This window comes from Pongo pygmaeus, chromosome 1, assembly GCF_028885625.2.
Source record: "Pongo pygmaeus isolate AG05252 chromosome 1, NHGRI_mPonPyg2-v2.0_pri, whole genome shotgun sequence".
NCBI lineage: Eukaryota > Metazoa > Chordata > Mammalia > Primates > Hominidae > Pongo > Pongo pygmaeus.
The window spans coordinates 2871433-2896697 of NC_072373.2; the positions used below are offsets into that span (position 1 = coordinate 2871433).

Below are 25265 nucleotides of genomic sequence, written 5' to 3' on the forward strand. Positions count from 1 at the left end.
TAGAGAGAGCTAATCTCAAGTTCACTCTTTGTTTGTTAATAATTGGATTGAGATACATTTAGTCTCATATTTACTCTTTAAAGAATATGTAATCATTACAATCATTACAAATTTTATTTCTTTTCCCTTAACCCTTTTAAAGTTATAAGGAAATAATACTGCATTTTAACATTGATAGGTACCATAATTTTGGATTTTATTTTATTGTAGCATTTACATTAACTGCAAATCTTGGCTTTAAAAAAGCCACACATAGGTCAGGCACAGTGGCTCACGCCTGTAATTCCAGCACTTTGGGAGGCTGAGGTAGGAGGATTGCTTCGGCCCAGGAGTTCAACACCAGCCTGGGCAACATAGCAAGACTTCATCACTACAAAAGAAAAATTAAAAATGAGCCAGGTTATTTTGGAGCTTTAAGATTTAATGACTGCCCTGCTGGGTTCCGAAGTTGCATGAGTTCCGTAGCCCCTTTTTGCCAATTTCTTCAATTAAACCTCTTTTCTTATAAATTAAAAAAGTAAATAAGTAAATAAAATAAAAATTAGCCGAGCATGATGGCACATGCCTGTGGTTCCAGCTGCTTGGGAGGCTGAGGAAGGAGGATCACTTGAGCTCAGGAATTCAAGGCTGCAGTGAACTCTAATAATACCACTGCACTCCAGCCTGGGTGACAGAGTGACACCTTGTTTCAACAACAGCAACAAAAACAACAACAAAAGCCACACATAGCCTCTTCTGTATCCAATTGTAAGTGAAAGTTCTTAAAATCTTCAATGTATCATTCTTAATTTTTTCCGTAATAACAACACTCCAGTGTTTTAAGATGTTTCAGATTGTATCTGTTTTTGTGCAGTGGTTCTCAAACTTCAAGGTGCCTCAGAATAACTGATTGCTGAAGTTTCTCATTTATTAGGACTGAGTGGGACTCAACTGCATTTGAACAAGTTCCTGGCTTACTGATGCTGTTGGTCTGCGGCCATACTTCAGGAATGACTGTGTTATCATATTTGATTCTTACAAGAACCCAGTGAGATCTTGGGCAGATACAGATAAGGAAAAATGAGGCTTGAAGACATTTGTGATTTTTTTCCAGCGACACATCATGAATTAATGGTTGAACAGATACCAGAACCCATGAAGACCTTTCTGGTTTTCTCCTGCTCATGGCGAGAGTTCAGTTCCCAAAAGACATCTCCCTGATTTCAAATATGTTTGATCTTTTTGTCTTATTCTTTTCAGAGCTATTCATGTGTTTGGATACACACCCCTAATATTCAATTTATTTATAATATATGCTTAAAATTTTCTTGTCTTTCAGTTACGTGACTAATTTTTGTGCCTAAAGATGTTCTAAAAATGCAGTGTCTTTCTGAAGAAACAAAACCTTACGTAACTTGTTAAGGCCACCCAAGGTTAATCATGAGGAAAAATGTTGAGTTTTTTTACCCACTAGCCTAGGCTTCTGGCATTTTTTCGCTCTAGCTTGTGGTGATGGTTCTAGGCAGGACCATTATCTGTAGGTCCAACAAATGAGGAATGATACAAGACAAAGAATCTTGAAACCACATCACCAGACCCTAGCAGAAGGGCCCTGTACTGATTTCAAGGATATTTTTATATTTTGCTGCTCATGGAGAACTGATAGTTGGTCTTTCATTGGTACCAAAACATTGAAACTCCTGCGTGTAAGACAGTGACATACAGAATGCACCGTGAGGTGCGTTTTCTCCGTCTTCCCCCTCAGTTTCTCTCTGAACTACCTTAGGGTATTCAGTATGTAGAGCGTGTGGACTAGTGTCTCGAACCCAGTGTCAGCCATCCGTCAGAATTTACCTGTTGAATATTGCATGGTAGGCTTTGCTAGTATAGTGAGGAAATGCTGTATGCTTTTCTGTATACTGGCTTTTCTACTTCCTACCTCTCATTTTATCTTGCTTTCCTTCTTCTGTTCTACTTTGATGTTGGGGCCCCTGAAATACCTTAATCCAAAATAGAAGTAGGGAGGGAAAAAATGAAAGCTGGAGAACAAGTTGAAAATCTTGGCCTCGTCTATCTTCTATTATTTAGTGTAGTGTTGGCTTTTTGTGTGTGTGAGCTGGTGAGGGGGACAAAGAAAACCATGATTTTAAAAAAATTTAGTCTAATTGAGTAGTAATTTAAATCAGTGTGCTTCGGTGACTCCTCCACTTCCAATTCTTCCTTTTTTTTTTTTTGAGGCAGAGTCTCACTCTGTCACCTAGGTTGGAGTGAAGTTGCACGATCTCGGCTCACTGCAACTTCCGCCTCCCGGGTTCAAGCAATTCTCCTGCCTCAGCCTCCTGAGTAGCTGGGACTACAGGTTCCTGCCACCACGCCCGGCTAATTTTTGTATTCTTAGTAGAGACGGGGTTTTACCTTATTGGCCAGACTGGTCTCGAACACCTGACCTTGTGATCCGCCCTCCTTGGCCTCCCAGAGTGTTGGGATTACAGGCGTGAGCCACCGCGCCCGGCCTCCCATGCTTTCTAATGCCGAAATCAAACTCTAAGTATACGCTACGGTCTGTGTGTGGTGATTTATATGCACTATTTTACTTAATCCTTTGTTAAGCGATATTATTTTGAGGAAACTGATTGAGAGCAATTATGTAACATGGCCAAGGTCTGACACTTAGTAAGTGATTGACTTGGGTCTTAAATACTAGTCTTTTGGACTTCGGCATTTAAGGACGACTAGCCTGTGTTACCTTTCCTTTGAGATCCTTCCTCAGATAGGAGGTGAATTTAATAATCTGGATTTCTTGAAATAAATTAGACTCCACAAAAACAAAATCCTGACTTTAAAACTGATCTCTGTATTTCCCCTTGTTTGTTACTGTGCCAGTTCCTTTAAACATTTGCTTGAAAAGAGAAATGTACATGTTGCTTTTAGAGACACGTGTCTCCTAAGCACATACAACTGACAGTATTTTGCCTTTGCTGTGCCTAGAGTTTTTATTTTAGTTATTTGGGCTTTAAAAGCAGCACATGATGGAGTTTCAATTTGTCTTAAAACCACAGAGTGCTACCATGATACATACATCAATAAACCGTAGGGTGTCTCTTTCTTTATTTTGCCTGAAAGCTGTCTGACAGCTTTCAGAAAACAGGCAGCCACCCTAAGTGACTAATATCACCCATTTGTAGGGAGGTAGTTGAGAATTTCTCCCAGAGTATATCCATTAAAAATCACTTCTTTAGCCTCTCCTGTGTCTTTAAAACCTTTTCATCTTTCCTATTTTGTCTTATATGTCCCTTCTTGTTATAGGAGTATGTATTTTAATAACAAATTTAATACAGTATTCAGTCTTAGAACCAGTTAATGTTGGCTGTATAGCAAAAACAAACATATATTCATCCAGTCAGTCATGCTCCAATATGGAATAACTATTACCGAAGCTTGCGTTGTTCCCTTGCTTCCTGAGTAGCTTTGAGAAATATCATTCCTGTGAGTCTCAGCTTCCTTATGTCTAAAAAGCTGATGATAGCATCTCTTTAGATATTTGTAAGAGTTGGATGAAGTAGTGTGCATTGTTGAAGGAAGTGCCTCTGTGTAGTGGGGGTGGGAGGGAGGACATGGCAATGGGGTACCTTTCTCTTTAAGAACTTAGAAGTTTGCCTTCTGGAAAACAGTTATAAAATCAAAACCCAATGGCTAGTTCATGCTTCAGCAGCACATATACTAAAAAATTAGAATGAGACAGAGAAGATTAGTATGGCTCCTGTACAAGGGTGACATGCAAATTTGTGAAACACTTCATATTTGTAACATAAATAAACACAATGGCTAAAGAAACATACAGACCTTTTTTTTTTTTTTTGAGACAGGGTCTTGCTCTGTCACCCAGGCTGGAGTGCAGTGGCGCGATCTTGGCTCACTGCAGCTTTTGCCCTGCAGGCTCCAGTGATCCTCCTCGCTAGCCTCCGGAGCAGCTGGGACCACAAATGTGCACCACCATGCCTGGCTCTTTTTTGTGTTTTTAGCAGAGATAGGGTCTCACCATGTTGCCCAGGCTGGTCTCAAACTCCTGAGTTCAAGCAATCCACCCACCTCGGCCTCTCAAAATGTTGAGATTACAGGCGTGAGCCACCACGCCTGGCCCTAGACCTCTTAAACACATTATGGGCAGGCCTATAATCGAGCTCTTAACATAGATATTAAAAAAAAAAATGTCAACCACAAATATTAGTAACTTGTGTCACTTTTAAAAAGCAAACTTGTTACAGAGTTTCTGTTTGGGATGACAAAAATCTTTTGGAAATAGTGGTAATGGTTACACAACATTTTGAATTTAATGCCATTGAAGTGTACACTTAAAATGGTTAAAGTGAAAATTTTATGTTATATAAAAATATTTTTAAAAAAGTCAGTGAAGTGAATATTCGCAGGGCTCCATTAGGCATTATCTAGGCCAGAGAAAGCTAGAACTGGGACCCTACTGCACAGCTTCTGTGGCAAGGAGGTCCTCATTTCAGAGTCCAATCTGGACTCTGATCGCTCCTGTTCGCTGCTGTATTTCTAGCTCTAGGCCAGGACGTGCTGGATGAATGAAGAGTCTGTTTGCTTCATGGTTTATGCAACTCGTTGCTCTAGCTGTAGTGCCAGACACGACAATCTTCTGATTATAGTTTGACTTCCTATGCAGGGAGAAAACATGAAGGTCAGAGGCTGAGTGTCCGGTCCTTTCACCCATTAGTTTTTTTATTGTAAATTAATAAATCAATATTTATTATACATTCTTAAAAATCCCAAAACAAGTTCAAGCTTTACAACTTGACACCAAGAGGTCTACTGGATACTTTTTATCCAGACGGTCCTCAGTGCATGTTAGGAATGTGAGCCACCAAGACTATTGATCTGACAATGAAGAGCGCTGTTCTTAGGGGGACTTCTTGTAATATTTCCATCAACAAGTGCTCACATGAAACTAATGCTTCAAAATGTGTTTCTTGTACTTTGCATTGTCATTATTTCCAAGGAATGAGTTCCATTATTGTGGGGTTGTTTGCTTGTTTGTTTAATTCATAGTTTTCTATTCAAACAATGACTTGTTAATCATGTTTGTTTCAAAAAAGATGAATAAAAATTTACTGGTTTCTTTAGGGCTGCAGTCTTGCTTAGAAATTAACTGAATCTAGAAATATTTTAATTAAGAAATTTAAAAGTTTCAAAGCTTGTAGTTTTAAGATGTGCTTGTTTTTTCACAGTGGAGCTATTGAAAGATCCCTCAGCAACTTGCTTTACCATTGTGTTTTCTGAATGTTTTCACAATGATCCTCTTGAGCATTTTAAAACAAAAAAAATTGTGCCAAATTAGTTTTAAAAATTATTCCTTGCTTTCTGTTCTCTTCATGTCTGTGCCTTGTGTTCATGCCTGAATACAGTACATAAGAACCTTATTGTTTTCTCAGAGTGCTTTTGAGTCCTCATTTGATACCTTTTCCACTCTTCATTCCCATTTGTTTCTCCTTTCTTTTTTCTTTCTTTTTTTTTTTTTTTTTTTTGAGACAGAGTCTCACTCTGTTGCCCAGGTTGGAGTGCAGTGGCACAATCTCTGCTCAATGCAAGCTCTGCCTCCCGGGTTCGCTCCATTCTCCTGCCTCAGCCTTCCAAGTAGCTGGGAATATAGGCGTGCGCCACTGCACCCAGCTAGTTTTTGTATTTTTAGTAGAGATGGGGTTGCACCATGTTGGCCAGGATGGTCTGGATCTCTTGACCTTGTGATCCACCCGCCTCAGCCTCCCAAAGTGCTGGGATTACAGGCGTGAGCCACCTTGTTTCTCCTTTCTTAAACGCAGATCTTTTGACTTGAGCTGTGGAACTGGGGTCAGAGTTGAGCTCCATCAGCATATCACCTCGTTATTTAGCACATCACACCTACTTTGTATGTTTGTGTAGCAGACCATTTCTTCTCTTGTGTTTCCTTATTTTACATTTCATCTCTTCAGTCACAATGAGCAGTTGTCTGTGAGACCTCTTGCATAATGACTCTAAGGGGCTTTAGAAACATTCTCCTGTGAGGTAGCTATGCCTGTGATGTGGGGAGAGTGTGAGACTGGGAAGCAGAAGACCAGAATGTAATACAGCCTTTCCCACGACTTGGCTGAGGAACTGTTGTTGTGAACCTTTGGCCCTGGTGGGATTATTGTAAGTATTCAGAGGGGTCATTTTGAGAGGAGAGGTGCTGTCGGCATTGACAGTGCCAGACTCTCATAGGTCAAGTTTTCATTGTCTCTTAGTTTTGGGGCTGATATGAAATGAACTTGGGTCTTTTTCTGAGGCCTTTCAGAAAGTTAGCAATTAAACAAGAATTCTAAATTCTGTTTTTTAAATTCACCCACCAGGCTGTTCTTTGGTTTCAGAGTACTTATGCATGATAAGGGACTGTGAGGAAAGACTTTGGAGTGATTAAAAAAAAAAAAAAGCATTTTCTGTCTACTCAACCATCAGGTCAGCTCTGCCTTTCACTGTCTTTGAGCTGTGCTAGAATTGTGTGTGCTGTAAATAGACAGTAAAGCACATGGTTCTTGTCCATAAAATGCAGTTGTGTTTGGAGAATGCAATAGATTATTTTCCTATGCATATTGACTAGTTTTGCGCATTTTACATCTTGCTGGCATTTCTGATGCTTATGTATTTGTTTCTTCTTTGAATTCTTTTAAAAATCAGACTTAGCATCGTACTGGTTCCCTAATTAGTGAGTTAAATCTTTTATATGTGTTTTATTAATTTTGAGAATCATTATTTTACTTTACAGAAAATTATTTCTTAACAATAAGTAAAAAAACACAATTCTGGGAATTAAGGGAACTATTTATGTTACTTTGAGCAAGGTACTGAGCTCTGGTTTTACTCATTTAAAAAAATGGTGAGATTTGACCCAGACAAACCTCTAGTCTGTGATTCTATGATTTTATGATTCTATTATTCTACAATTTAATATTCTCTAAGCCCAAGGTCCATTGTCCTAAGTTTGTTAATGTTTAGGTGAATTGGCGTAGAATCAAGGAACTAAAGTATCTTATGTATATAAAAATTGCGTAAGTTCTTTTTTGTATTTTTAGCATACATGTGCACATAAATTACCATTGTACAAGATACTTTGGTGTTTGTAATTCTTAAAAAGGAATTACTGCCCAGGCCTGGTGGCTCACACGCCTGTAATCTCAGCACTTTGGGAGGCTGAGGCGGGCAGATCACGAAATCAGGAGATCAAGACCATCCTGGCTAACATGGTGAAACCCCATCTCTACTAAAAATACAAAAAATTAGCCGGGCGTGGTGGCGGGCGCCTGTAGTTTCAGCTACTTGGGAGGCTGAGGCAGGAGAATGGCGTGAACCCAGGAGGTGGAGCGTGCAGTGAGCCGAGATCGTGCCACTGCATTCCAACCTGGGCGACAGATCAAAACTCCGTCTCAAAAAAAAAAAAAAGAGAATTACCAACATGGCAAAACCCTGTCTCTACTAAAAGTACAAAAATTAGCTGGGCCTGGTGGCAGACACCTGTAGTCCCAGCTACTCAGGAGGATGAGGCAGGAGAATCGCTTGAACCTGGGAGACAGAGGTTACAATAGCCGAGATCGTGCCACTGCACTCCAGCCTGGGGGATAGAGCAAGACTCTGCCTCCAAAAAAAGGAATTATATTACTTGAATTGGTATTGACAGTTTTCAGTAGTGAGTAAAGGAAGGGTGAGCATTCTCCAGGCAGCTTTTTAGATAAGAAGAAAAATTTATTTGCCTTTAAAAATTCTTGGCATATAACACCATTAGTGCTTATAGAAAATGATGGCTGTTAATTGAAGTCTGTGACTTTTTAAAACCATTATTAAGTTCAAAAAGCATTTCTAAAACATCCAACCTTAGAGAGCATTGCATTAGGAAATGTAAGAAACAAATTGAAACTTTTATTCCTGCTGTTTGGGTAGTCACTATTAAGCATCAATGTGGTAGGTATGCCTGAGTCACCTCAGGCTGCTATAACAAAACACCACAGACTGGGTGGCTTAAAAAACAGAAATTTATAATTCCTCACAGTTCTCGAGACTAGAAGCCTAAGATAAGGTTCTGGCCCACTAGGTTTCTGGTGAGGACTCTCGTCCTGGCTTGCAGATGGTGCCTCCTTGCTAAGTCCTCACGTGGCCCTTCCTCATGCAAGCACACAGGGAGGAAGTGAGCAGGTCAGTGAGCTCTCTGGCCTCTACCTATGGAGACACTAATCCTATTGTATCAAGTCCCCACCCCATGACCTCTTTTAACCTTAATTACTGTCTGAGAAGCTCCTTCTCCAAATAGAACCAGAGGGTTAGGGCTGCAATGTAAGAATTTTGGGAGGACACAAACATTTAGTCCATAAATCTGTGATACTGTTAGAAGCAAGAGGTCACACATCTGAGGTACAGAATGAGGATGGCAAGAAGTAGTCTCCACAGAGGAGGCCTGGTCATTGTTGAAGACAGCCAAGAGTTGGTGAGTTTGATGCCAATCTGGGTGCTTCTGTAATTAGAAGATACTAATTATACTGACCCATTCCTATTTATCTGTTCTAATTTTTCAGTGGTTACAAGGTTTTCCCAATAGGAAAAAAAGGCAATATACTTGCTTTTCTTTCTTTTCGGATTTTAAGCCTGGGACCTCTTTGGGTCATGATATATATATTTAGATTCTTTCAGCATATGTATATCCCAGAAAGGACTAGTGTTTTATATTCTTTTAACTCTTGTTTTTTCTGCCTAACTGCCTTTAATGCTTTGGTGCTCATGGGAATACTGCCACTTAGGGAAAAATAAAACCTGATCTTTTGTGGATCTTGGAGTGGCTTACTTGGTTTAAAATAATCTGGTATGTGGATAGGTGGAGTTATTTCAAGTCTTTCGGCTTTACTTCCATGCCTAATGCCTTTTCTCATCATTTATTAAAGCGCTTTGACTTTGATATGTATCATGTTAGCACCTTGTAAATCCTTTTAGTAATACCTTTCTATGATGAAGGTGTAAACACTGCTGTTTCTACCGCATTTACTTCTCCCTCTGTGTCATTTTTATAGGACTTTAAACCTGCTAATGTTCCAGGTTATTAATTTAAAACAGCCAGCCAAATAGTAGAAGCTTCTTTCTCATCTGTGTTGTCCTGACCTCATTTTACCTGTTTCCTTTTCAAATTCAGTTTGGAAATCTCAATTTTCATAATCTTTTGAGCTACTACTTCACTTCCCTGATGTTTGCAATTTAGCAGCCTTATTATTTTCAAGACTTTATACCAGGAGCACACATGAAATAATTACTTTTTTTTTTTTTGGTGCTGGACATACTCCCCTAGCTAGTCAGGATTTTTATTTATCTTTCTTTATCTTGTAGGAAATGGAATTCTTATTTGCATTTTCCCTGATTTCTCACCTTGCTTCTTCTTAACCTTGTTCTGACAGCAGTTAAGGTATTCAGCTTGGACATTGTTTGCTTTTTTATCTCTCATGCCAACCTTCTTGTATTTAGCTACACAGTTAGAGCTGCCCAATTAAATGGCATCCAGTAAACTGTATTAGGGTTTGTGCTTGAAAATGCTTTGAAGTCTCAGTTGATGTTTTCTTTGTAGTTTCTAGTTATTCCTCAAGTTTGTAAGTTTGTCTGATTGAAAAGTATTTTCTGGAAAACTGCCTCGTTTACATGCAGATTTCATTGATTGCCCTGGGCTCGTACAGACTTCGCAATACTTTTGTTGATGGAGTTTCTCTTATATGAAACACTTTAGCTATGTTGGTTCTGGACTCTAGCTTTCAAAAAGCAACATGGACAATTTAAAGGGGCCTTAGATAAAAGCCAAAAATATATTAGAAGATAAAGGGGCTAAAATTATTTAATCTGCTAAAAATAAGGGTGTAGAGAAATTTAGCAATGTGCTGACTGTGTCTTCTCTATATTAAGTATGCTCCTTTGTACTTAGGGGCTCAGTTAGTGTCTCCTCAGCCGGGTCTGGAAAACCTGGTACTGTGATTTTGCTTCAGTATCATCATTAGGAAGGATTTAGGTTTGACCAATGGAAGTGATGTTGAACATTGGAATGAGTGTCTGGGGAGGAGAGGCATTGTGGAAATGGCCTCCTGAGTCTTACTTCCTGGATAAGATGGATTATGGGTAAAGAAGGTTAAAGTTTTAAGGTATCTTCCAGATACAGGATTGTAATCTGATTGCTGTCATCAGTTTTATCTTATTTTTCTAATTGTGACTCAAAGCGCTTTATATGGTGGAAGAACAACAAAGCGCATCTAACTGTTTCATAAATGTATTTCTTGGATAAGGCTGGTGAACAGGCTCAGGTAGACTGTTGTGTGGGGTACTGGAAAGAGCACTGTACTGGGAGTCATATGTCTAGGTGAGGACCCAGCTTTGCATGTAAGCGGCTACCTGACCCTGAGCCTGTGACGTGATCACTTCAGTCTCCAGTTGTCCTTTTTACTGTGTGGGAGACTGGCTAGAATAATTCTTAGGTCCCCTTTGGATCAGTTCTATATGTGACAGTGGGAGTGAGGTCATAACTATCAGGGAGGACGAGGTGATAGAGAAGTCGAGAGATGGGAAGAGTAAGTGGAGTGAAGACTGAGGTAATAGGAGAAAGGAGAAGGAAGGGAGATGGCGAGGAGGGTTTTTCAGTGGGGAATTGATAAGAGTGTTTGTGGCTACCAGGGATGGAGTTTTAAAAGTTTTAAAAGTTGATCTCTTTCTCTCTCTCTCTTTAATGTGCTGGATTTCAGTTATGATGAGAACAACAGTGGTGAGTTTTCACTCAGTCTCTCTGTTTAAAAATTAGATTAATTTGGCAGAATTTAAGACTGTTAACTCAATTTTCTCTTTCTGTTTCTTATATAAGTAGGTTAAAATAGTGCTTTCTTTGAAGATTTCAAATAATTCTTTTTATTATTAAAAATACCCCCTGTGAAATAAACAAGGGTAATTATCTCTACCTTATCATTGGGGAAATGAAGGTACAATGTGATTAAACAATTTATTTGGTAATTTAGTATGCTAGTGTTAGAATTCATTTTTCAAATCTCTCTACTTGGCTTCTCTGCTTTAAGTTGTGTCTGTATCTGGAGGATATGTTAGCCCACTGGAGCTTGGCCCACGGGTTGTAAAAGTACTAATATATCTCAGAGATGGACATCCTTCATCCTCTTGAACTCATCTTAAGGACTAGATCCCAAAGGGGACCCCTATATGTCTGTTTTGTAATTCAGTAACTGAATTTATTTCTTATAAATAAAACCATACAAGTTAAGAAAAATCGCATACCTATGGGGTATTCTGACATTTCCTGTGTTTTTGTGTAGAGGAGATCTGTGGTTGCACGAAGTGTGAATCATGAAATGATACAATTTATAATATTTTCTTTGAATTTCCTGAGTCCTCTAGATGTCACACAGGATGTCAGATGTACTACCATTACTGAATAGTCTCAGCTCTGGGGAGTGGAGAGGATGTCAGCTGACAGCCTGAAATACTTTGCATTAGTTTTGTAAGTACACAGATTCCTTACATCACAGCTGAGTATGTCAAGGATACCTCCTACTTCCACTGGAGCTGAGACTAGTGTATCTGTTTGAAGGTCGGATGGAGGGAGAGTACAGGAAAACCTTTGTCCTTCAGTGCAATCATTTGTATTATAAATTTTAAAAATACACTCTAGGTGAGACATTGATTTGCCTTGCTCCTTGAGACACTGCTTTGCATAGCCATTTCTCTCAGTGGAATGAAACCTCTGTTCACAAGAGCACTTGTTTACACATCCCGGAGGCGCATGGTCCCTACCACTTCTCAAGGATGGGAATGCATGTGGAGAGATGAATGATAGTAATTTTCGTAGTTAAGTGATCGCTTTATCTGTAGGAAACAAATAGAACCCATATGATGTACATATTATAGTAGAATATGTTCCTTGCTTGATATTTTCTTGCTTTTAAAGCACATCACATCTCTTTATGGCTCCTTACGCCTCTTCCTCTGTTTATGTCAGTTCTGGGGAGTGTTTATAAAGGGAGGAATCTCTTGCTGGAAACTAGTTACAGTGATTACCCATTCTCTTCTGCCCTCCTGAGTTTTTTTTTTTGTTGTTTTTTTTTTGAGACAGAGTCTTGCCCTGTCGCCCAGGCTGGAGTGTGGTGGTGCGATCTCGGCTCACCGCAAGCTCTGCCTCCCAGGTTCAAGTGGTTCTCCTGCGTTAGCCTCTCGAGTAGCTGGGACTACAGGCACCCGCCACCACGCCCAGCTAATTTTTTTTGTATTTTTAATAGAGATGGGGTTTCACCATGTTAGCCAGGATGGTCTTGATCTCCTGACTTCGTGATCTGCCTGCCTCGGCCTCCTAAAGTGCTGGGATTACAGGCGTGAACCACCGCAGCAGCCTAACCCTCCTGAGTTTTAAAATCAGGTGGCAAACATTTGCATCAGTCTCCAAAATCAAATCTTCATGACCTTGAGTGGAAGGTATAAGATAGAATAAGTAGTTTATATATATACTTATATATATATAAGTAGTTTATATATATACTTATATATATATAAGTAGTTTATATATACACACATATATAGAGAGAGATTATGTTTTCTAATATACATATATGTTTATATATTTTCTAATATATGTGTATATATATTTTTTCTACTATATATAGATATATATTTTCTAATGTATCTATATTAGAAATCATGGTTGTTTTTTTTTTCAACCAGGCTGATTGTGCCAGGCTGGATGCAGTGGCACAATCACGACTCACTGCAACCTCAACCTCCAGGGATCAAGTGATCCTCCCACCTCAGCCTCCAGAGTACCTAGGACTACAGGCATGCACCACCACACCCAGCTAATTTTTTTTTTTTTTTTTTTGGAGACGGTATCTTGCTATATTGCCCAGGCTGGTCTTGAACTCTTTGACTCAAGTGATCCTCCCGCCTTGACCTCCCAAAGTGCTGGGGTTATTGGCATGAGCCACCATGCCTGGTTTCATGTTTCCTTTTAACTGAGTACTTAATTCCCACCTTTTCCTCTTTTGGCTGCTACACTGATAACAAGTGGGTCCCCACCTTTGAAGAACATTGCATCTGACCAGACTGAGAGCCAGTGTGAACATGGGCCCCAGACCTGAGCTTTTGGAATAACAAGGAACAGCAAAAACCAATCTTTCTCTTCACTTAGAAAGAGACTGTGGATGGAGGGTCCAAATCTCCACTATCCACACACAGAAAGCCTGGAGCTCAATGCCAACATGGAAACCAAAATTTATCAGGAGTGAAATGTAGTATCCCCTCATATACTCAAGGTTAAGGTGGGTTTTGAGAAATATGTATCTGACCATCTGGCTTCTTCTAGGAGGAGTGGCCTCACTCCAGCACTTTTAAAAGATGTTTTTCTTGCTATTACATTTCCCAAAGGGGGATTAAATCTACTAAAAGGGATCTAATGAATCCGAATAAATCAGCTGTCTCATAAGGAACATTCCTGGATGATGATTTTTGGTTAGTGAGATTATTCAGCACGTTATTTCAGAGTGGCAAAATTGAGGGCAATCTGAGAAAATAGAATTCAGTGGTGGTAATATTTGCTGACAGATTTGTATGTAGGACACACATACATACAACCCCCATTTTTTCAGTCTGTATGTCAAGAGATCAAGACCCCTCATCACCAAAATAAATTATTTTGTGCATTACAGTGAAGAGGACAACAGAGGGAAAGGCGCTTTTTGCAGGGCAATTGAAAGGCCTTTTGCGAAGGTCCATATCACTCTGAAGTGGAAGGACTGGAGCCCAGTGCCTTGTGGCTTTCGTTAGCCTGACCGCTCCTCTTCTTTGGGTGCAGTGACCTCACTGCAAGCTGTTTCTTCCACTTGTTCTGCTGGCTACTTCTCCTCCTCCTCCTCTTCCTCTTCCTGTTGGGGTTAGTGGTTTGAGTATTTCTGTATACATTCTTGCATGGCCTTGAACTGGTTTATATAGTCTGAGCCCTTGAATCCTCCATCTTGCAATGGAAGCGGGAAAAGTTTGACTTGAACTGTTCCCTACAGGGGCCTCTGGCCATTCCCCTAAGGCCTGGATAGTTTCAGTTAATGTGTCCATTTGGCAGTATCAATCCGTGCTCCTCATAGGGATCGCTGCAGTCGTCAGCCACCAGCTCTGCATTGATTGGAGTCTAATGGGTTTTTTTTTTTTGGTCACAAATATGATTGAGTCTTTCCCTTCTGGCTAGCGTAGAACATGGCTGCACGCTGGCACTTAGACCTCACAGAAGAAGCAGTGGCAGCTCAGTTTAATTAAAGACAGAGAAATTTCTGTTGATTGAAACTCGCTCAATTTGAGGACCTTCAAATTAAGAAAAAAGGTCTGCTTGCTGAGGAGGCCGTAATGAGAGAGATGGAGTGGGTCTGCCTATTATTATTCTGTAGCCATGCATGCACTTGTCCATTCATTCATTTGCTTATTTCAGTAAATATTGATCGAGCAGGTATGATGTGGCAAGCGTGAAAATACTTCCACAAAGCAAGTAACTCGAGTGGAGCCTCTCCCACTTCAGTGGTGTTTTTGGCTCATACTCTGTCTACAGCATTTCTCAACTGTATGTAAATGACTCCCGGTCTAGGAGATTTAAAATGGTGTTGTGTGGTATTGTTCCTTGGTTCATTCAAGTTCAGTCTTTAATTTTTCAGAGTAGCTCCAACCATCTTTTGGGGCTTTACCTTCCTCTTGAATCATCAAATTCTTGAAGGTGATGGGTGCCACCTGCTTGATTCCAGAAGGACCATCTCTGATCCCTGGCATTGTTCATTCAAGTGACTGGCAATTGAACATCCAGCCCAGCTTTACAGTTGCGATCCTATGGGAAAGCTCCCTCCTCCTGCCATTTCACCTTTGGAACTGTTGCTACACTCTGGAAGATTTTCCAATAACTACATCTAATTAGAAGGATGAATAAATTACTGAAGCAAGTTAAATTACCTTGTGTGTCATAACAATAATTAACATTCAAATAGGAAACCACTGCCATTTTTATAAACATCACTAAATGGAGGCAGCACCCTTTTTGAAAGCAAGAAGCAAGAGAATACCCCCTCCCTAAGCCTGCTGTAAGGATGGCCTGAGAGAGTTGCTAGGCGAAATGTTGAGAACATTTGTCTGGTTGAGATTGATGTCATTGGAGAAATTCTTTAATTGCTCTACTTAATATCTAAATCCTTCAAAGTAGCAACTTTTCTATGTACTAATCATTATCCACTCTGTCCTCATAGCTCTACGTGTTTTGCTTATCTCTTCCGTCTTTCAAGAAGGAATGGAAATTGATCTGGTCACAAGACATTTTTGGACTAGGCTTTACTTAGAAAGCAGTTCACAGCCTTTTTAGACCCCACCTTTCAACAGTTCCGCTCATTCCTTGCTCATTTAATGTACCTACCTTTGTTCTTTTTTGCTCTTCTTCTTAAACATTTTCTGTCCTGAAATTGTTTATTCTTCTCCATAATGCTACTTCGGTGTGGTCTGTTGATTTTATGTTTGTGCTTTTTTGCTTTTCTATAGAGTGGGATTATCAATTGCTTTTATTTATTCAGTAGGCTGCCATGTCAAGAATTTATTTAGACAATTGAAGGGGTAATTCGGTGCAACTCTGGCTTAAATAATAATGAGCTGTTAGGGGTTTTTGTTTTGTTCTCCTTTTAAACTTACAAACTCTTAAATGATGTTTGGATTGTAAGTGATGGCATGTGATTTAAGAAGACAGCATTGAAGTTGTAAATTTGCTCATAATTGAGAGATAGTCCCTAACATACTCCTACACGTTTCTACTGAAGAGAACAGTATATTAGCAGAGTGTATTAAGGTTTAAATCACCTCGTTTCTTAATATTATGAATAGGTGGCTCTTGTGTTTTGAAAAGATTTAACCAAGCCATAAATAAAATCATAGATCTTTATACCCTCAGGCCAAATATAAATCACAGTGGTTCCTGTAATATCCAAAACAGCAGGCCTAAAAACAATTTAAAGTTTCTTTTCCTTTTCCTTTATGTTTCACCGATTTGGGTTAAAGTCTATAGTTTGAGGATTTGGACATTATGTGTGTATGTTAGACGTGCATTCTTTTAGTTCAAGAGTGGCTAACCTCACCGTCTAAGGGGAAGAGCCAATATTACCAGTGCCATTAACAAAAGGCCAGTATAGGCTGGTGTGGTGGCTCACATCTGTAATCCCAACACTTTGGGAGGCCAAGGTGAGCAGGTTGCTTGAGCTCAGGAGTTTCAGACCAGCCTGGACAACATGGCAAAACCCTGTCTCTGCAAAAAATACAGTAATTTGCCAGGCATGGTGGCACGCACCTGTAGGCCCAGCTACTCAGGAGGCTGTGGTAGGAGAGTTGCCTAAGCCTGGGAGGTCAAGGATGCAGTGGGCTGTGATCTTGCACCACTACATTCCAGTCTGGGTGACAGCAAGACCTTGTCTCAAAACAAACAAAAGCCTACATAAGCATTAATCTCATTGCTTCGAATATGTTTTCGTGTTGCTGAGGGTCCGACCATGTAAGTGTTTTCCAATGTTTTAATGAGTCAAATGTTACTTTTTTGTTACAGTATCAATTCAGTTCAAAATAATGTTTTGTTTTTTAATGTTTATCTCTTTCTGCCAAGGGCTCTGAAGAGCTAAATATAGTCCTTCTTAAGAGCCGGACAGTGGTGAATGGATGTAGGAATGGCCTGGATCCACTGGTACTTATGGATGTAGTTGAGGGAGGCTAATTTTGTCAGCTGACCTGATTTTGGGACTCCACAGTTTGTTTCTGAGACTAAGTAGCACATAAAAAAGAATTATTATTTTGTGGTTACTGGTGAGGGAGTTTGGGTTGAGGCCTGGAGGACTCAATGGAAAGGAGAGTACTGGAACAAAATAAAAATTATCTTAGTGATTTTGTGTAACATTAGCTTAGAGTAAAACACTTGGTTTCCATTATCTTGCTGCTTTTGAATAAATATCTCTTCTAAAAGGACCATGGAAGATGTGGTAACTTGAGTCAGTACAAATTGCTTTTCATAGAGAATGTATTTAAGAAAGGAAACTCCTTCAAGTAAATTATGTATTTTGAAAAAAGTTTTTATTCTGTGTCTGCACAGTATAATATACTTGGAATTCATGGCTCCTTTACACATGTTTCATTTACAATGTATTTGAAAGCCCTCCTTAATGAATAGTGATAATTCGGTGATTGACATATTCTCCCACTTGACAATCACACATGCCAGTAAATTGCCCTCTAATTTCCTGGAGTGTCTCCAATAGATGTTTAAAACTTTCTCCTAGCAAATGTCATTCAGCAAAATCCTGCGATTAGAAGATACTCTGTTTCCCCAAATTGAGTGAATGACCACCCTGTGAATGGCCCTGTCTTCCTCGATAGTTCACAGACTACTTCCAGATCTGTGATGGAAAGTATAGTTCAAACTTGAGGAGTTAGATTTGAATATTTAAAGTGTTTTAATCCTCAGGTGGTACAGGGATTTTCAAGTCTGGAGTGCTTCTGTACTGTAAAGGTTATGTATAGGAAAAAATAACCTTTTTGTCTAATAAGCCAACAATTATTACTCCAGATCTCAAAGAACAAAGCATTCATTTTACCTGAATGGTACACTTCTCCCAGGGGTGCTTTTTGTTTTACTTCCTATCAGTTGGATAATACCAAGTTTACTATAATAAGGTATGTAAAAATCAACTTGAAGCCTAACTCTAATTTTTGGTGCAATATAAAGGGATATTTACCATGTTACAAAATACGATGACACAGTATTTTGTACTCAAATATGATTTTGTAAATAAATGAATGTTTGTCTGTATCACCAGTGTGTTTTCTACATGGGGCACAGGCGCAGTTACTCCTTGAGCTATACTTAGTTTTTCCCCCTAATAGTTTCTGAACTTTGAGGTATATTGTATAAAAGATAAAATGCATATATTTAAGGATATAATTTGATGATATTTGAGTATAGATAAATGCATATTCATGTAACCCACACTGTCATTAATACCTAAAAGATTTTCATGACCCTAGAAAGTATTGTAATATTTTAGATATTTCTGTTTCTAAAAGTAGCAGAGATTCATCAACTGGTGATCAGAGAAAACCTTATTTCAGTTTATCAGGTGCTTACCAGATGAAAGTGTGAAGAAGAAAGGCAGATTATATTATAACTAATAATTAGTAATTGTTGAGACTCCACTCTCCTGGAATAGATCCACTGTTAAGAAACAAATGTAGGCACGCAGCGGTGCGTACCTGTAATTCCAGCACTTTGGGAGGCCAAGGCGGGAGGATCACCTGAACTCAGGAGTTTGAGACCAGCCTGGCCAACATAGTGAAACCCCATCTCTACTAAAAATACAAAAATTAGTCAGGTGTGGTGGCATGTGCCTGTAGACCCAGCTACTCAAGAGGCTGAGGTAGGAGAATTTCTTGAGCCCGGGAGGCAGAGGCTGCAGTGGGCCATAATTGCACCACTGCACTCCAACCTGGGCAACAGGGCCAGACCCGGTCTTAAAAACAAACAAACAAACAAACAAGAAAACCAAACAAATGTTGTCATGGCAGCATAATGATGTTTTGGTTAAGGATGGACTTTGTATTCAATGGTGGTCCCATAATATTATAATGGAGCAGAAAATTTTCTACCACCTGTCATAACTTCACAGCACAACACATTACTCATGTGTTTGTGGTGAAGCTGGTATTAAAAAACTATGGCACGGCCAGTTCTATCAAAGTGTAGCACATGTAATTCTGTGCCATATATAATACTTGATAGTGATAAGAAAGGACTGTGTTGCTCATTTATGTATTTACTATATTATACTTTTATCCTTAGAGCACACTCCTTCTCCTTCTACTTATTAAAAAAATAAATAAAGCTGGCCAGGGGCAGTGGCTCATGCCTGTAGTCCCAGCCCTTTGGGAGCCTGAGGTAGGAGGATTGCTTGACACAAGGAGTTGGAGACCAATCTGAGTAGCATAATGAGACCCTGTGTCTGCAAAAAATAAAAACAAAAAATAGTCGGGTGTGGTGACATGCACCTGTATTCCTGGCTACTCAGGAGGCTGAGGTGGGAGGATAGCTTGAGCCCAGGAGTTTGAGGTTTATGTGAGCTATGTTCCTGCTACTGCACTTCAGCCAGGGCAACAAAGCAAGACCCTGTCTCAAAAAAAAAAAAAAAAAAAAAGAATTAAAAAATTAACTGTAAACAGCCTCAGGTAGTTCCTTTAGGAGGTATTCCAGAGAAGGCATTGTTATCATAAGAGCTGGCAGCTCTATGCCTTTATTGACCCTGAGTACTTTCCAGTGAGATCTGATACGGAGGTGGAAGACAGTGCTGTTTATGACCCCGACCTAGTGTAGGCATAGACTAATGTGTGTGTTTGTGTCGTCGTTTTTAACAAAAAGTTTAAAAAGTAAAAAAATTTTAAAAATAGTTCAAAGCTTATAGAATAAGGTTATAAAAAAGGAAATGTTTTTGTACAGCTGAACAATGTGTTAGTGTTTTAAGGTAAGTATTATTACAAGAGTCAAAAGGTTAAAAAAAGTTTATAAAGTAAAAAGTTACAGTAAGCTAAGATTAATTTATTACTGAAGAAAGAAAAAGATTTTTAATAAATGTAGTATAGCCTAAGCGTACAGCGTTGATAAAGTCTAGCGTAGAATACAGTGAGTGTTCTACGCCTGTGTAGCCTAAGTGTGTGGTGTTGATCAAGTCTAGAGTAGAGAACAGTGAGTGTTCTAGGCCTGTGTAGCCTAAGCGTGCAGTGTTGATAAAGTCTACAGTAGAGAACAGTGAGTGTCCTAGGCCTGTGTAGCCTAAGCGTGCAGTGTTGATAAAGTCTACAGTAGAGAACAGTGAGTGTTCTAGGCCTGTGTAGCCTAAGCGTGCAGTGTTGATAAAGTCTACAGTAGAGAACAGTGAGTGTTCTAGGCCTGTGTAGCCTAAGCGTGCAGTGTTGATAAAGTCTACAGTAGAGAACAGTGAGTGTTCTAGGCCTGTGTAGCCTAAGCATACAGTGTTGATAAAGTCTACAGTAGAGTACAGCGAGTGTTCTAGGCCTGTTTAGCCTAAGTGTACAGTGTTGATAAAGTCTGCAGTAGAGTACAGCGAGTGTTCTAGACCTGTGTAGCCTAAGTGTGCAGTGTTATTAAAGTCTACAGTAGAGAACAGCGAGTGTTCTAGACCTGTGTAGCCTAAGTGTGCAGTGTTGATAAAGTCTACAGTAGAGTACAGTGAGTGTTCTAGGCCTGTGTAGCCTAAGTGTGCAGTGTTGATAAAGTCTACAGTAGAGAACAGTGAGTGTTCTAGGCCTGTGTAGCCTAAGCATACAGTGTTGATAAAGTCTACAGTAGAGTACAGCGAGTGTTCTAGGCCTGTTTAGCCTAAGTGTACAGTGTTGATAAAGTCTACAGTAGAGTACAGCGAGTGTTCTAGGCCTGTGTAGCCTAAGTGTGCAGTGTTGATAGTCTACAGTAGAGAACAGTGAGTGTTCTAGGCCTGTGTAGCCTAAGTGTGCAGTGTTATTAAAGTCTACAGTAGAGTACAGCGAGTGTTCTAGGCCTGTGTAGCCTAAGTGTGCAGTGTTGATAAAGTCTACAGTAGAGAACAGTGAGTGTTCTAGGCCTTCACATTCACCTGCCACCCGCTCATTCACTGCGAGCAACTTCTAGTCCTGCAAGCTCCATTCATGGTCAGTGCTCTACATAGGTGTACCATTTTTATCTTTTATACCTTTCTTTTCCTTCAAGAGATAAGGTCATAGTCTGTCACCCAGGATGGAATGCAGTGATGTGATCATGGCTCACTGTAGCCTCGAACTCCTGGGATCAAACAATTCTCTTGCCTCAGCCTACTGAGTAGCTATGATTACGGATGTTTGCCAACATGCTGGGCTAATTTTTTAAGTTTTCTAGAGTTGAGGTCTTGCTATGTTGCCCAGTCTGGTCTCAAACTCCCGGCCTCAAGCAATTCCCCCACCTTGGCCTCCCAAAGCATTGGAATCATATGCATGAGCCACCATGCCCAACCTTATACCGTATTTTTATTGTACCTCTTCTATGTTTAGATAAGTGTAGATACATAAATACCTAACATTGTATTACAACTGCCTATAGTATTCAGTACAAGAACATACTGCACAGGTTTGTAGCCTAGGAGCAATAGGCAATATCATATAGCCCAGGTGTGTAGTAGACTATCTCATCTAGGTTTGCATTAGTGTGTCTATGATGTTGACACAAGGACAAAATCACGTAACAATAAATTTCTTGGCAGGTGTCTCTGTTGTTAAGAACACATGACTCCAGTACTCTCAGGTGTAAGCTCTTTTCCAGTGATGACACCTGCACTCCCTAACCCCATCCCTCTGGAAAAAGAGTGATCTAAAATGTTATGATTTAAAGCAAAAGGATATGCAAAGGTGAATCAGAGAAATTCAAAGAAAGGGGGGATTATATTAATGTCATATAAAAATAATTTAAGATAAAAAACAATTGATAGGATAAACTTGATATCTTTTATAAAAGAAATATACCTTTTTTTCAATTATCTTTGAAACGTTTACCAAAATCAATTCTTGATTGTACACAGACAACATTGGTTCTACCTCACCCAATGCGTGGGAACACAGAAACTCTATTAGACCAAAGTAGAAATCAAAACCACTTAGAAAACTAGAATAGAGAACCATAACATGTACCGAAAGAAACAAAGTATACTCAGAAATTGATAATCTGAAAGTAGTAATTTGTAGACTATGAAACCATAGAAAATAATCTTCTGGTTTAAAAAAAAATTAGAGGGTTGTTTGAAAAATAACATGAATTTTGCATATAAAAAAACTGAAAAGTTTTGCAATACAGTATTTAGAGGCCACAAGCACTGCAGGAAAATACAAAGAAGTCTACGAACTTTAAGAAATATAGAAGATTACTTGGAAAGACATAGTATGTTTGTAGATGATAAGACTGAGCATTATAACATGTCAGTCTTTCTCGACTACGTTTTTTGAAAGCACTTTTTCCAGGTAATTTTTTAGTGTTCGTCTGGAAGAATGAAAGGTAAATAGTGAAATGCCATTTGACAAAAATGAACAAGAATGTTAATGCCCAAATCTTAGGGAGAGTTTAAGACAGGCAGTCTTGTATTACTACCGTTTTTGTGTAAATTGATTTATATTTTGAGACAAGCAAATTTAGAAATGTTTATCCAGTCAAAAATTACTCATGGTATAATTCCTAAGTAGGCCAATAAAAAAAGAAAAATTAAAATTAAGACAGAATTATTCATAGTGATCCTTGTTTGGTGAAAGCAGTAATTGTACTTTCTTTAATAGCAAAAAAAAAAAAAAAAAAAAAAAAAAAGCAATGAGTGTGGGAGTGGTTAAATGAATTATTAATAAATGTAAAGAGAAGTTACATGCAACCATGAGGCATATTTAGTAATATGGAAACTAACTATGCTGCAGTATTAGTTGGATTATATTTCATACATAATATATATCACACTATTCTGATATTTTTAATTGAGCATATTTCTAGGAGGGGGGAGAAAATCATTGTGTTAAATTCTTCATTTTAGGTTAATGAAAAATATATTATTTAGTTATTGTTTTTGATAGTGAGGAAATAACACCCAAATTATTTTTTCTTAAGTTGTATTGTATCACATTCTCTTTTTTTTCTTTATTCTGTGTTTTCTGTATTTTCTATAATGATCAAAAACCAAGAATGATGCAGACTCAGAATTAAACTGTAACACATTCTAGTTTTGTTATCAAAACTTGAAAATAAAAAATATTTGCATAATCTGTGAAAAATGAGTTTATAGGTACATTTTAGACTAAAGATTTCTTGCTGTATCTTTTTTTTTTTTTTTTTTTTTTTGGCAGAGTCTTGCTCTGTTGCCTAGGCTGGAGTGCAGTGGCACAATCTTGGCTCTCTGCAACCTTCACCTCCTGGGTTCAAGCGATTCTCCTGCCTCAGCTTCTCGAGTATCTGGGATTATAGGCTTGTGCCACAATGCCCTGCTAATTTTTGTAGTTTTAGTAGAGATGGGGTTTCACCATGTTGGCCAGGCTGGTCTCAAACTCCTGACCTCAGATGATCCGCCTGCCTTGGCCAAGTGCTGGGATTACGGGCCTGAGCCTCCGCACCAGGCCTCGCTCTATCTTTAGAGCTGGAACTCAGACTTGAGACTCCCAGTGCTGTCCATTGTTATTCTGCCCCTGAAGTATCTTTTTTCACCTGTGATCTGGGACAAGCAAGAGCGTTTTGGTGACAAATCTAGGACTTCTGTTTGCTACTCCAGGAACATTATTTTGTTTTTTAGATAGTCCAGCTTTTTAAGCTTTGCCCTTTTCACATATATTGTTAGAGGTTTTTTTGTTTTTGTTTTTTTTTGAAAGAAAGTCTTTTGCCCTGTAACTGACTGACTAATTTTCCTTCTGTATACTTGTTAAATTAACTTTGGCATTTTTCGTCTTGGTTTACTAATTTCTGACCACCTCTTCCATCCTGTCTATTCGTTGCAGTGTGGAAATAAACATGAGCTTACCCATGACTCCTGAGTCTTGGCATCTGTCTTTTGCAGAGTGCCTGGATTGCTATCCAGTGTATTAGTCTGTCAAGTTTTAAATTTGGTGTAGGTGGGAGGGATGTAGGGATGGACACACAAGCTTTTAGAAAAGCCAGGCTCTCTAAGGAATTCAGGTGAAGCAGAGACTTCTTTTCATATTAAAGCAATGTAAAATGACAGAAAGAATTATAGGTACAAAATTGTGTATTACAAATTGGAAATTTAATTGGACCAGAGTACAGCCTTTGTTTTTCAAATATAGGATAGAATTGGAACACAGGGGCCTTTGTACATGGACATTGTATAGGCGTCTTTTGTTTTACTGAACACTCCTTTCTAAAGATGGCGAAAGCTTAATGGCAGCAAGGTAGACTTGTCAGAACAATATACATGACTTTTAGACCCAAGCGGGTGGACTGCTTGACATGATTCCTCTGGGTGCAATGAATTTTTGTGTCTGTACAGAAAGGAATGAGTCTTATTCCTTACACTGAGGAATACTGAGAACTATTCCTTAATACTTCTCAGCAGTATACTATAGTTTATTTTCCTCTCACAAAGAAAAAGAATCATTTCAAAGAAATAACAATTATAAAGTACAGCAGCTTGTAAACATTCTCCATTCTTTTTAATTCCCAGGAATGTGTGACGGGGCAGAAGATTTGGTCACTGTCGAGTGTCTGTATAGCCAAAGTTTCTTCATAGATTTTGGTTCTGCCTCCTTTGCAAAAGTAGAAGAATGCCTTTCTTATGTTGTTAAAAAGATATTTAAAAATTAATATTTTGCACAGTGCTTTTCATTATTTTGGGGCCATTTTTGTCTTAACATGGAGGCAAAAAACCTGTGACTTCCTCCCTGAAGTTGCCTCTACCCTTACGTGGCTGAATCTGGGAGAGGCTCATGCATTTTCTCATCCTTATGGAAGTACACAGGTAATTACATGAAGGTGCTACCTGTGCATGCTTTTATTGGCTTTTGAAACACTTTATAGCTTTTCTATGTGTCACATGCCATGGTATATATGTTGCATTGATTATTTAATATTTACCACATATCCATGAGGTTTACTCTTAAGATTTTTTTGGCTCAGAGAGATAATTTTGTCAAGGTCTCATAGTGACTAAGTTGCAGGACACACCCAAGCAGTCTGGTTTCATAGCACAGCTTCCTAACCACTGCACTGTTTCGTGTTTTGTCTGCTTAAAGGAGTATGCATAGAGAAGAATATTGGAGTACCTTGCTTAAAAATGACCAAAGGACAGATAACCCTAGACATAAAAGAGCAAAGGAGTTGAATAGACCTTTCTCCAAAGAAGATATACAAATGGCCAACAAGCACATGAAAAGATGCTCCACATCATCAGTCATTAAGGAAATGCAAATCAAAACCACAATGAGGCTGGGTGTGGTGGCTCACACCTGTAATCCCAGCACTTTGGGAGGCCAAGGTGGGAAGATCACCTGAGGTCAGGAGTTTGAGACCAGCCTGGCCAACATGGAGAAACCCTGTCTCTACTAAAAATACAAAAATTAGCCAGGCGTGGTGGGGTGTGCCTGTAAATAAATCCTAGCTACTCGGGAGGTCGAGGCAGGAGAATCACTTGAACCCGGGATGCAGA

General features: G+C 39.1%; 1 protein-coding gene, 1 non-coding gene and 1 pseudogene across 8 annotated transcripts in view; 2 read left to right on the forward strand and 1 right to left on the reverse strand.

Moving 5' to 3' along the window:
• SMYD3 (SET and MYND domain containing 3) overlaps window positions 1-25265 on the forward strand; it is a 770143-nt gene that overhangs the window by 335043 nt on the left and 409835 nt on the right. The window lies entirely within an intron of this gene.
• LOC129023219 (U6 spliceosomal RNA) lies at window positions 3680-3784 on the forward strand. The gene has a single exon (XR_008496720.1). It is a non-coding gene; the product is annotated as a U6 spliceosomal RNA (small nuclear RNA).
• Window positions 13833-14820, reverse strand: LOC134740127 (mitochondrial intermembrane space import and assembly protein 40-like; annotated as a pseudogene).